Genomic DNA, 14,061 nt, shown 5'->3' on the forward strand with positions numbered 1-14,061 from the left:
CACTAACACTATCCATTAATATGGGTCAGCTTCCTTTAACTCAACAGGCCATAACCCTAACCATTAATATGGGTCAGCTTCCTTTAACTCAACAGGCCATAACCCTAACACTAACCATTAATATGGGTCAGCTTCCTTTAACTCAACAGGCCATAACCCTAACCATTAATATGGGTCAGCTTCCCTTAACTCAACAGGCCATAACCCTAAAACTAACCATTAATATGGGTCAGCTTCCTTTAACTCAACAGGCCATAACCCTAACCATTAATATGGGTCAGCTTCCTTTAACTCAACAGGCCATAACCCTAACACTAACACTAACCATTAATATGGGACAGCTTCCTTTAACTCAACAGGCCATAACCCTAACCATTAATATGGGTCAGCTTCCTTTAACTCAACAGGCCATAACCCTAACAATAACACTAACCATTAATATGGGTCAGCTTCCTTTAACTCAACAGGCCATAACCCTAACCATTAATATGGGTCAGCTTCCTTTAACTCAACAGGCCATAACCCTAACACTAACACTAACCATTAATATGGGACAGCTTCCTTTAACTCAACAGGCCATAACCCTAACCATTAATATGGGACAGCTTCCTTTAACTCAACAGGCCATAACCCCAACCATTAATATGGGTCAGCTTCCTTTAACTCAACAGGCCATAACCCCAACCATTAATATGGGTCAGCTTCCTTTAACTCAACAGGCCATAACACTAACCATTAATATGAGTCAGCTTCCTATAACTCAACAGGCCATAACCCTAACCATTAATATGAGTCAGCTTCCTTTAACTCAACAGGCCATAACCCTAACACTAACCATTAATATTGGTCAGCTTCCTTTAACTCAACAGGCCATAACCCTAACACTAACACTAACCATTAATATGGGTCAGCTTCCTTTAACTCAACAGGCCATAACCCTAACCATTAATATGGGTCAGCTTCCTTTAACTCAACAGGCCATAACCCTAACACTAACACTAACCAATAATATGGGTCAGCTTCCTTTAACTCAACAGGCCATAACCCTAACACTAACCATTAATATGGGTCAGCTTCCTTTAACTCAACAGGCCATAACCCTAACACTAACACTAACCATTAATATGGGTCAGCTTCCTTTAACTCAACAGGCCCTAACCCTAACCATTAATATGAGTCAGCTTCCTTTAACTCAACAGGCCATAACCCTAACCATTAATATGGGTCAGCTTTCATTAACTCAACAGGCAATAACACTAACCATTAATATGGGTCAGTTTCCTTTAACTCAACAGGCAATAACACTAACCATTAATATGGGTCAGCTTTCATTAACTCAACAGGCAATAACACTAACCATTAATATGGGTCAGCTTCCTTTAACTCAACAGGCCATAACCCTAACCATTAATATGAGTCAGCTTCCTTTAACTCAACAGGCCATAACCCTAACACTAACACTAACCATTAATATGGGTCAGCTTCCTTTAACTCAACAGGCCATAACCCCAACCATTAATATGGGTCAGCTTCCTTTAACTCAACAGGCCATAACCCTAACCATTAATATGGGTCAGCTTTCATTAACTCAACAGGCCATAACCCTAACCATTAATATGAGTCAGCTTCCTTTAACTCAACAGGCCATAACCCTAACACTAACACTAACCATTAATATGAGTCAGCTTCCTTTAACTCAACAGGCCATAACCCTAACCATTAATATGGGTCAGCTTCCTTTAACTCAACAGGCCATAACCCTAACACTAACCATTAATATGGGACAGCTTCCTTTAACTCAACAGGCCATAACCCTAACCATTAATATGGGTCAGCTTCCTTTAACTCAACAGGCCATAACACTAACACTAACCATTAATATGGGTCAGCTTTCATTAACTCAACAGGCCATAACACTAACCATTAATATGGGTCAGCTTTCATTAACTCAACAGGCCATAACCCTAACCAATAATATGGGTCAGCTTCCTTTAACTCAACAGGCCATAACCCTAACACTAACCATTAATATGGGTCAGCTGTCTTTTACTCAACAGGCCATAACCCTAACACTAACACTAACCATTAATATGGGTCAGCTTCCTTTAACTCAACAGGCCCTAACCCTAACCATTACAATGGGTCAGCTTCCTTTAACTCAACAGGCCCTAACCCTAACCATTAATATGAGTCAGCTTCCTTTAACTCAACAGGCCATAACCCTAACCATTAATATGGGTCAGCTTTCATTAACTCAACAGGCCATAACACTAATCATTAATATGGGTCAGCTTCCTTTAACTCAACAGGCCATAACCCTAACACTAACACTAACCAATAATATGGGTCAGCTTCCTTTAACTCAACAGGCCATAACCCTAACACTAACCATTAATATGGGTCAGCTTCCTTTAACTCAACAGGCCATAACCCTAACACTAACACTAACCATTAATATGGGTCAGCTTCCTTTAACTCAACAGGCCCTAACCCTAACCATTAATATGAGTCAGCTTCCTTTAACTCAACAGGCCATAACCCTAACCATTAATATGGGTCAGCTTCCCTTACTTCTACCCCCTCCTTTTTCGAACATTCTGTTAAAAATCGCGCAACTTTTCAGCGTCCTGCTACTCATGCCAGGAATATAGTATATGCATATGATTAGTATGTGTGGATAGAAAACACTCTGAAGTTTCTAAAACTGGTTAAATCACGGCTGTGACTATAACAGATCGTGTGTTTCATTGAAAAACGCAAGAAAAACTGCTCTCTGAAAGCTAAAAATAATTTCCATAAGTCACTTTCATGGGATGTTAAAAGAGGACAAAATTTAATATCGACCTGCATGCAATTCATACAAATTCCACACGATGTCGCCATTGTCGTCATTTTCAATTGAATTTTTTGTTGGAAAATCCAAGTATCTGGCATCCGTTTCTTCCAGTCTCCACCAGGACGCTGTAAATGTGGACAATGGCAGCCATTGATTTGCAGATGAGGAGCTATTGAATATACATCGCCCTGTAATCATTTTGATAGATTATAAACGTTTACTAATACCTAAAGTTGGATTACAAAAGTATTTCGAAGTGTTTTGTGAAAGTTTATCGTCGACTTTTTTAATTTAAAAAAATGATGCAGCGTTAAAAAACTATGTTTTTTTCTGAATGACACAGCTTCCATAGAAAGCTATTTTGGGTATATATGGACCGATTTAAACGAAAAAAAGACCCAATAGTGATGTTTATGGGGCATATAGGAGTGCCAAGAAAGAAGCTCGTCAAAGGTAATGAATGTTTTATATTTTATTTCTGCGTTTTGTGCTGCGTCGGATAAGCAGAGTCTTTGTTTACGTCGCATTCAGGCATTTTCAGGTGGTGCATGCTATCAGATAATACCTTCTCATGCTTTCGCCGAAAAGCATTTTAAAAATCTGACTTGTTGGCTAGGTTCACAACGAGTGTAGCTTTAATTCAATACCCTGCTTGTGAATTTTGATCAAGGTTTGAGTTTTAACGAGTACATTTAGCATTTAGCGTAGCGCATTTGCATTTCCAGGTGCCTACTTGAGACATATGCGTCTCAAGTAGAATCAAGAAGTTAACTCAACAGGCCATAACCCTAACACTAACACTAACCATTAATATGGGTCAGCTTCCTTTAACTCAACAGGCCATAACCCTAACCATTAATATGAGTCAGCTTCCTTTAACTCAACAGGCCATAACCCTAACACTAACACTAACCATTAATATGGGTCAGCTTCCTTTAACTCAACAGGCTATAACCCCAACCATTAATATGGGTCAGCTTCCTTTAACTCAACAGGCCATAACCCTAACACTAACCCTAACCATTAATATGGGTCAGCTTCCTTTAACTCAACAGGCCATAACCATAACCATTAATATGGGTCAGCTTCCTTTAACTCAACAGGCCATAACCCTAACATTAACACTAACCATTAATATGGGTCAGCTTCCTTTAACTCAACAGGCCATAACCCTAACCATTAATATGAGTCAGCTTCCTTTAACTCAACAGGCCATAACCCTAACACTAACACTAACCATTAATATGGGTCAGCTTCCTTTAACTCAACAGGCCATAACCCTAACCATTAATATGAGTCAGCTTCCTTTAACTCAACAGGCCATAACCCTAACACTAACCATTAATATGGGTCAGCTTCCTTTAACTCAACAGGCCATAACCCTAACCATTAATATGGGTCAGCTTCCCTTAACTCAACAGGCCATAACCCTAAAACTAACCATTAATATGGGTCAGCTTCCTTTAACTCAACAGGCCATAACCCTAACCAGTAATATGGGTCAGCTTCCTTTAACTCAACAGGCCATAACCCTAACACTAACACTAACCATTAATATGGGACAGCTTCCTTTAACTCAACAGGCCATAACCCTAACCATTAATATGGGACAGCTTCCTATAACTCAACAGGCCATAACCCTAACCATTAATATGGGTCAGCTTTCATTAACTCAACAGGCAATAACACTAACCATTAATATGGGTCAGTTTCCTTTAACTCAACAGGCATTAACACTAACCATTAATATGGGTCAGCTTTCATTAACTCAACAGGCAATAACACTAACCATTAATATGGGTCAGCTTCCTTTAACTCAACAGGCCATAACCCTAACCATTAATATGAGTCAGCTTCCTTTAACTCAACAGGCCATAACCCTAACACTAACACTAACCATTAATATGGGTCAGCTTCCTTTAACTCAACAGGCCATAACCCCAACCATTAATATGGGTCAGCTTCCTTTAACTCAACAGGCCATAACCATAACACTAACCATTAATATGGGTCAGCTTTCATTAACTCAACAGGCCATAACCCTAACCATTAATGAGTCAGCTTCCTTTAACTCAACAGGCCATAACCCTAACACTAACACTAACCATTAATATGAGTCAGCTTCCTTTAACTCAACAGGCCATAACCCCAACCATTAATATGGGTCAGCTTCCTTTAACTCAACAGGCCATAACCCCAACCATTAATATGGGTCATGTTCCTTTATAAATAAAGGCCATCAGATTAATTGACTATAAACTATGTAGCCTACTACTACTAGCCAAGCCAGTTAGGACATGAAACTCAAGTGTTTTCATTGGCTGATAACATCAGTTAAGGTTGCGCCAACTAGACTAGAAGAAAAATATTCAATGTTAAAAACAGCAGTGTATTTTAAACTGACCTGCTATTGAATTGTATCTATTGTATCTATTGCTGCTGCTGTATCTATTGCTGCTGCTGTATCTATTGCTGCTGCTGCTGTATCTATTGCTGCTGCTGTATCTATTGCTGCTGCTGTATCTATTGCTGCTGCTGCTGTATCTATTGCTGCTGCTGTAACTATTGCTGCTGCTGTATCTATTGCTGCTGCTGCTGTATCTATTGCTGCTGCTGTATCTATTGCTGCTGCTGCTGTATCTATTGCTGCTGCTGTATCTATTGCTGCTGCTGTATCTATTGCTGCTGCTGTATCTATTGCTGCTGCTGTATCTATTACTGCTGCTGTATCTATTACTGCTGCTGTATCTATTACTGCTGCTGTATCTATTGCTGCTGCTGTAACTATTGCTGCTGCTGTATCTATTGCTGCTGCTGTATCTATTGCTGCTGCTGTAACTATTACTGCTGCTGTAACTATTGCTGCTGCTGCTGTATCTATTGCTGCTGCTGCTGTATCTATTGCTGCTGCTGTAACTATTGCTGCTGCTGCTGTATCTATTGCTGCTGCTGTAACTATTGCTGCTGCTGCTGTATCTATTGTTGCTGCTGCTGTATCTATTGCTGCTGCTGCTGTATCTATTGCTGCTGCTGTAACTATTGCTGCTGCTGCTGTAACTATTGCTGCTGCTGTATCTATTACTGCTGCTGTATCTATTGCTGCTGCTGCTGTATCTATTGCTGCTGCTGCTGTATCTATTGCTGCTGCTGCTGTAACTATTGCTGCTGCTGCTGTATCTATTGCTGCTGCTGCTGTATCTATTGCTGCTGCTGTAACTATTGCTGCTGCTGCTGTATCTATTGCTGCTGCTGTAACTATTGCTGCTGCTGCTGTATCTATTGCTGCTGCTGCTGTATCTATTGCTGCTGCTGTAACTATTGCTGCTGCTGCTGTATCTATTGCTGCTGCTGTATCTATTGCTGCTGCTGTAACTATTGCTGCTGCTGCTGTAACTATTGCTGCTGCTGTATCTATTGCTGCTGCTGTATCTATTGCTGCTGCTGTAACTATTGCTGCTGCTGTATCTATTGCTGCTGCTGTAACTATTGCTGCTGCTGCTGTATCTATTGCTGCTGTAACTATTGCTGCTGCTGTAACTATTGCTGCTGCTGTATCTATTGCTGCTGCTGTAACTATTGCTGCTGCTGTAACTATTGCTGCTGCTGTATCTATTGCTGCTGCTGTATCTATTGCTGCTGCTGTATCTATTGCTGCTGCTGTATCTATTGCTGCTGCTGCTGTAACTATTGCTGCTGCTGTATCTATTGCTGCTGCTGTAACTATTGCTGCTGCTGTATCTATTGCTGCTGCTGTAACTATTGCTGCTGCTGTATCTATTGCTGCTGCTGTATCTATTGCTGCTGCTGTAACTATTGCTGCTGCTGCTGTAACTATTGCTGCTGCTGTATCTATTGCTGCTGCTGTAACTATTGCTGCTGCTGTATCTATTGCTGCTGCTGTAACTATTGCTGCTGCTGTATCTATTGCTGCTGCTGTAACTATTGCTGCTGCTGCTGTATCTATTGCTGCTGCTGTATCTATTGCTGCTGCTGTATCTATTGCTGCTGCTGTATCTATTGCTGCTGCTGCTGTAACTATTGCTGCTGCTGCTGTAACTATTGTTGCTGCTGCTGTATCTATTGCTGCTGCTGCTGTAACTATTGCTGCTGCTGCTGTAACTATTGTTGCTGCTGCTGTATCTATTACTGCTGCTGCTGTATCTATTGCTGCTGCTGCTGTAACTATTGTTGCTGCTGCTGTATCTATTGCTGCTGCTGTAACTATTGCTGCTGCTGCTGTAACTATTGCTGCTGCTGCTGTATCTATTACTGCTGCTGCTGTATCTATTGCTGCTGCTGCTGTAACTATTGCTGCTGCTGTATCTATTGCTGCTGCTGCTGTAACTATTGTTGCTGCTGCTGTATCTATTGTTGCTGCTGCTGTATCTATTGCTGCTGCTGCTGTATCTATTGCTGCTGCTGCTGTAACTATTGCTGCTGCTGCTGTATCTATTACTGCTGCTGCTGTATCTATTGCTGCTGCTGCTGTAACTATTGCTGCTGCTGCTGTAACTATTGCTGCTGCTGCTGTATCTATTACTGCTGCTGCTGTATCTATTACTGCTGCTGCTGTATCTATTGCTGCTGCTGCTGTAACTATTGTTGCTGCTGCTGTATCTATTGTTGCTGCTGCTGTATCTATTGCTGCTGCTGTATCTATTGCTGCTGCTGTATCTATTGCTGCTGCTGTATCTATTGCTGCTGCTGTATCTATTGCTGCTGCTGTATCTATTGCTGCTGCTGCTGTAACTATTGTTGCTGCTGCTGTATCTATTGCTGCTGCTGTATCTATTGCTGCTGCTGTATCTATTACTGCTGCTGTATCTATTGCTGCTGCTGCTGTATCTATTGCTGCTGCTGCTGTAACTATTGCTGCTGCTGCTGTAACTATTGCTGCTGCTGCTGTAACTATTGCTGCTGCTGCTGTATCTATTGCTGCTGCTGCTGTATCTATTGCTGCTGCTGCTGTATCTATTGCTGCTGCTGTAACTATTGCTGCTGCTGTAACTATTGCTGCTGCTGCTGTAACTATTGCTGCTGCTGCTGTATCTATTGCTGCTGCTGCTGTATCTATTGCTGCTGCTGTATCTATTGCTGCTGCTGCTGTATCTATTGCTGCTGCTGCTGTATCTATTGCTGCTGCTGCTGTAACTATTGCTGCTGCTGCTGTATCTATTGCTGCTGCTGTATCTATTGCTGCTGCTGCTGTATCTATTGCTGCTGTATCTATTGCTGCTGTATCTATTGCTGCTGCTGTATCTATTGCTGCTGCTGCTGTATCTATTGTTGCTGCTGCTGTATCTATTGCTGCTGCTGCTGTATCTATTGCTGCTGCTGCTGTATCTATTGCTGCTGTATCTATTGCTGCTGTATCTATTGCTGCTGCTGCTGTAACTATTGTTGCTGCTGCTGTATCTATTACTGCTGCTGCTGTAACTATTGCTGCTGCTGTATCTATTGCTGCTGTAACTATTGCTGCTGCTGCTGTATCTATTGCTGCTGCTGTAACTATTGCTGCTGCTGCTGTATCTATTGCTGCTGCTGTAACTATTGCTGCTGCTGTAACTATTGCTGCTGCTGTATCTATTGCTGCTGCTGTAACTATTGCTGCTGCTGTATCTATTGCTGCTGCTGCTGTATCTATTGCTGCTGCTGTAACTATTGCTGCTGCTGCTGTATCTATTGCTGCTGCTGTAACTATTGCTGCTGCTGCTGTAACTATTGCTGCTGCTGCTGTATCTATTGCTGCTGCTGCTGTATCTATTGCTGCTGCTGCTGTAACTATTGCTGCTGCTGTATCTATTGCTGCTGCTGCTGTAACTATTGCTGCTGCTGTATCTATTGCTGCTGCTGCTGTAACTATTGCTGCTGCTGTAACTATTGCTGCTGCTGTATCTATTGCTGCTGTAACTATTGCTGCTGCTGCTGTATCTATTGCTGCTGCTGTATCTATTGCTGCTGCTGCTGTATCTATTGCTGCTGCTGTAACTATTGCTGCTGCTGCTGTAACTATTGCTGCAGCTGCTGTAACTATTGCTGCTGCTGCTGTATCTATTGCTGCTGCTGCTGTATCTATTGCTGCTGCTGCTGTAACTATTGCTGCTGCTGCTGTATCTATTGCTGCTGCTGTATCTATTGCTGCTGCTGCTGTATCTATTGCTGCTGCTGTAACTATTGCTGCTGCTGCTGTATCTATTGCTGCTGCTGTAACTATTGCTGCTGCTGCTGTAACTATTGCTGCTGCTGCTGTATCTATTGCTGCTGCTGCTGTATCTATTGCTGCTGCTGCTGTAACTATTGCTGCTGCTGTATCTATTGCTGCTGCTGCTGTAACTATTGCTGCTGCTGTATCTATTGCTGCTGCTGCTGTAACTATTGCTGCTGCTGTATCTATTGCTGCTGCTGCTGTATCTATTGCTGCTGCTGCTGTAACTATTGCTGCTGCTGCTGTATCTATTACTGCTGCTGCTGTATCTATTGCTGCTGCTGCTGTAACTATTGCTGCTGCTGCTGTAACTATTGCTGCTGCTGCTGTATCTATTACTGCTGCTGCTGTATCTATTACTGCTGCTGCTGTATCTATTGCTGCTGCTGCTGTAACTATTGTTGCTGCTGCTGTATCTATTGTTGCTGCTGCTGTATCTATTGCTGCTGCTGTATCTATTGCTGCTGCTGTATCTATTGCTGCTGCTGTATCTATTGCTGCTGCTGTATCTATTGCTGCTGCTGTATCTATTGCTGCTGCTGCTGTAACTATTGTTGCTGCTGCTGTATCTATTGCTGCTGCTGTATCTATTGCTGCTGCTGTATCTATTACTGCTGCTGTATCTATTGCTGCTGCTGCTGTATCTATTGCTGCTGCTGCTGTAACTATTGCTGCTGCTGCTGTAACTATTGCTGCTGCTGCTGTAACTATTGCTGCTGCTGCTGTATCTATTGCTGCTGCTGCTGTATCTATTGCTGCTGCTGCTGTATCTATTGCTGCTGCTGTAACTATTGCTGCTGCTGTAACTATTGCTGCTGCTGCTGTAACTATTGCTGCTGCTGCTGTATCTATTGCTGCTGCTGCTGTATCTATTGCTGCTGCTGTATCTATTGCTGCTGCTGCTGTATCTATTGCTGCTGCTGCTGTATCTATTGCTGCTGCTGCTGTAACTATTGCTGCTGCTGCTGTATCTATTGCTGCTGCTGTATCTATTGCTGCTGCTGCTGTATCTATTGCTGCTGTATCTATTGCTGCTGTATCTATTGCTGCTGCTGTATCTATTGCTGCTGCTGCTGTATCTATTGTTGCTGCTGCTGTATCTATTGCTGCTGCTGCTGTATCTATTGCTGCTGCTGCTGTATCTATTGCTGCTGTATCTATTGCTGCTGTATCTATTGCTGCTGCTGCTGTAACTATTGTTGCTGCTGCTGTATCTATTACTGCTGCTGCTGTAACTATTGCTGCTGCTGTATCTATTGCTGCTGTAACTATTGCTGCTGCTGCTGTATCTATTGCTGCTGCTGTAACTATTGCTGCTGCTGCTGTATCTATTGCTGCTGCTGTAACTATTGCTGCTGCTGTAACTATTGCTGCTGCTGTATCTATTGCTGCTGCTGTAACTATTGCTGCTGCTGTATCTATTGCTGCTGCTGCTGTATCTATTGCTGCTGCTGTAACTATTGCTGCTGCTGCTGTATCTATTGCTGCTGCTGTAAATATTGCTGCTGCTGCTGTAACTATTGCTGCTGCTGCTGTATCTATTGCTGCTGCTGCTGTATCTATTGCTGCTGCTGCTGTAACTATTGCTGCTGCTGTATCTATTGCTGCTGCTGCTGTAACTATTGCTGCTGCTGTATCTATTGCTGCTGCTGCTGTAACTATTGCTGCTGCTGTAACTATTGCTGCTGCTGTATCTATTGCTGCTGTAACTATTGCTGCTGCTGCTGTATCTATTGCTGCTGCTGTATCTATTGCTGCTGCTGCTGTATCTATTGCTGCTGCTGTAACTATTGCTGCTGCTGCTGTAACTATTGCTGCCGCTGCTGTAACTATTGCTGCTGCTGCTGTATCTATTGCTGCTGCTGCTGTATCTATTGCTGCTGCTGCTGTAACTATTGCTGCTGCTGCTGTATCTATTGCTGCTGCTGTATCTATTGCTGCTGCTGCTGTATCTATTGCTGCTGCTGTAACTATTGCTGCTGCTGCTGTATCTATTGCTGCTGCTGTAACTATTGCTGCTGCTGCTGTAACTATTGCTGCTGCTGCTGTATCTATTGCTGCTGCTGCTGTATCTATTGCTGCTGCTGCTGTAACTATTGCTGCTGCTGTATCTATTGCTGCTGCTGCTGTAACTATTGCTGCTGCTGTATCTATTGCTGCTGCTGCTGTAACTATTGCTGCTGCTGTAACTATTGCTGCTGCTGTATCTATTGCTGCTGTAACTATTGCTGCTGCTGCTGTATCTATTGCTGCTGCTGTATCTATTGCTGCTGCTGCTGTATCTATTGCTGCTGCTGTAACTATTGCTGCTGCTGCTGTAACTATTGCTGCCGCTGCTGTAACTATTGCTGCTGCTGCTGTATCTATTGCTGCTGCTGCTGTATCTATTGCTGCTGCTGCTGTAACTATTGCTGCTGCTGCTGTATCTATTGCTGCTGCTGTAACTATTGCTGCTGCTGTAACTATTGCTGCTGCTGTATCTATTGCTGCTGCTGTAACTATTGCTGCTGCTGTATCTATTGCTGCTGCTGCTGTATCTATTGCTGCTGCTGTAACTATTGCTGCTGCTGCTGTATCTATTGCTGCTGCTGTAACTATTGCTGCTGCTGCTGTAACTATTGCTGCTGCTGCTGTATCTATTGCTGCTGCTGCTGTATCTATTGCTGCTGCTGCTGTAACTATTGCTGCTGCTGTATCTATTGCTGCTGCTGCTGTAACTATTGCTGCTGCTGTATCTATTGCTGCTGCTGCTGTAACTATTGCTGCTGCTGTAACTATTGCTGCTGCTGTATCTATTGCTGCTGTAACTATTGCTGCTGCTGCTGTATCTATTGCTGCTGCTGTATCTATTGCTGCTGCTGCTGTATCTATTGCTGCTGCTGTAACTATTGCTGCTGCTGCTGTAACTATTGCTGCCGCTGCTGTAACTATTGCTGCTGCTGCTGTATCTATTGCTGCTGCTGCTGTATCTATTGCTGCTGCTGCTGTAACTATTGCTGCTGCTGCTGTATCTATTGCTGCTGCTGTATCTATTGCTGCTGCTGTATCTATTGCTGCTGTATCTATTGCTGCTGCTGTATCTATTGCTGCTGTATCTATTGCTGCTGCTGTATCTATTGCTGCTGTATCTATTGCTGCTGCTGCTGTATCTATTGCTGCTGTATCTATTGCTGCTGCTGCTGTATCTATTGCTGCTGCTGCTGTAACTATTGCTGCTGCTGCTGTATCTATTGCTGCTGCTGCTGTATCTATTGCTGCTGCTGCTGTATCTATTGCTGCTGCTGCTGTATCTATTGCTGCTGCTGCTGTAACTATTGCTGCTGCTGCTGTATCTATTGCTGCTGCTGCTGTATCTATTACTGCTGCTGCTGTAACTATTGCTGCTGCTGCTGTAACTATTGCTGCTGCTGCTGTATCTATTGTTGCTGCTGCTGTATCTATTACTGCTGCTGCTGTATCTATTGCTGCTGCTGTATCTATTGCTGCTGTAACTATTGCTGCTGCTGCTGTATCTATTGCTGCTGCTGTATCTATTGCTGCTGCTGCTGTATCTATTGCTGCTGCTGCTGTATCTATTGCTGCTGCTGCTGTATCTATTGCTGCTGCTGTAACTATTGCTGCTGCTGCTGTATCTATTGCTGCTGCTGTAACTATTGCTGCTGCTGCTGTAACTATTGCTGCTGCTGCTGTATCTATTGCTGCTGCTGTATCTATTGCTGCTGCTGTATCTATTGCTGCTGCTGTAACTATTGCTGCTGCTGCTGTATCTATTGCTGCTGCTGCTGTATCTATTGCTGCTGCTGCTGTAACTATTGCTGCTGCTGTATCTATTGCTGCTGCTGCTGTAACTATTGCTGCTGCTGTAACTATTGCTGCTGCTGTATCTATTGCTGCTGTAACTATTGCTGCTGCTGCTGTATCTATTGCTGCTGCTGTATCTATTGCTGCTGTAACTATTGCTGCTGCTGCTGTATCTATTGCTGCTGCTGTATCTATTGCTGCTGCTGCTGTATCTATTGCTGCTGCTGTAACTATTGCTGCTGCTGCTGTATCTATTGCTGCTGCTGTATCTATTGCTGCTGCTGTAACTATTGCTGCTGCTGCTGTAACTATTGCTGCTGCTGCTGTATCTATTGCTGCTGCTGCTGTAACTATTGCTGCTGCTGTAACTATTGCTGCTGCTGTATCTATTGCTGCTGCTGTAACTATTGCTGCTGCTGCTGTATCTATTGCTGCTGCTGCTGTAACTATTGCTGCTGCTGCTGTATCTATTGCTGCTGCTGTATCTATTGCTGCTGCTGCTGTATCTATTGCTGCTGTATCTATTGCTGCTGCTGCTGTATCTATTGCTGCTGCTGCTGTATCTATTGCTGCTGCTGTATCTATTGCTGCTGCTGCTGTATCTATTGCTGCTGCTGCTGTATCTATTGCTGCTGCTGTATCTATTGCTGCTGCTGCTGTAACTATTGCTGCTGCTGCTGTAACTATTGCTGCTGCTGCTGTATCTATTGTTGCTGCTGCTGTATCTATTACTGCTGCTGCTGTAACTATTGCTGCTGCTGCTGTATCTATTGCTGCTGCTGTAACTATTGCTGCTGCTGCTGTATCTATTGCTGCTGCTGTAACTATTGCTGCTGCTGTAACTATTGCTGCTGCTGTATCTATTGCTGCTGCTGTAACTATTGCTGCTGCTGTATCTATTGCTGCTGCTGCTGTATCTATTGCTGCTGCTGTAACTATTGCTGCTGCTGCTGTAACTATTGCTGCTGCTGCTGTATCTATTGCTGCTGCTGCTGTATCTATTGCTGCTGCTGCTGTAACTATTGCTGCTGCTGTATCTATTGCTGCTGCTGCTGTAACTATTGCTGCTGCTGTAACTATTGCTGCTGCTGTATCTATTGCTGCTGTAACTATTGCTGCTGCTGCTGTATCTATTGCTGCTGCTGTATCTATTGCTGCTGCTGCTGTATCTATTGCTGCTGCTGTAACTATTGCTGCTGCTGCTGTATCTATTGCTGCT

The sequence above is a fragment of the Oncorhynchus clarkii genome, chromosome 17 (genome assembly GCF_045791955.1).
Source record: "Oncorhynchus clarkii lewisi isolate Uvic-CL-2024 chromosome 17, UVic_Ocla_1.0, whole genome shotgun sequence".
NCBI classification, from domain to species: domain Eukaryota; kingdom Metazoa; phylum Chordata; class Actinopteri; order Salmoniformes; family Salmonidae; genus Oncorhynchus; species Oncorhynchus clarkii.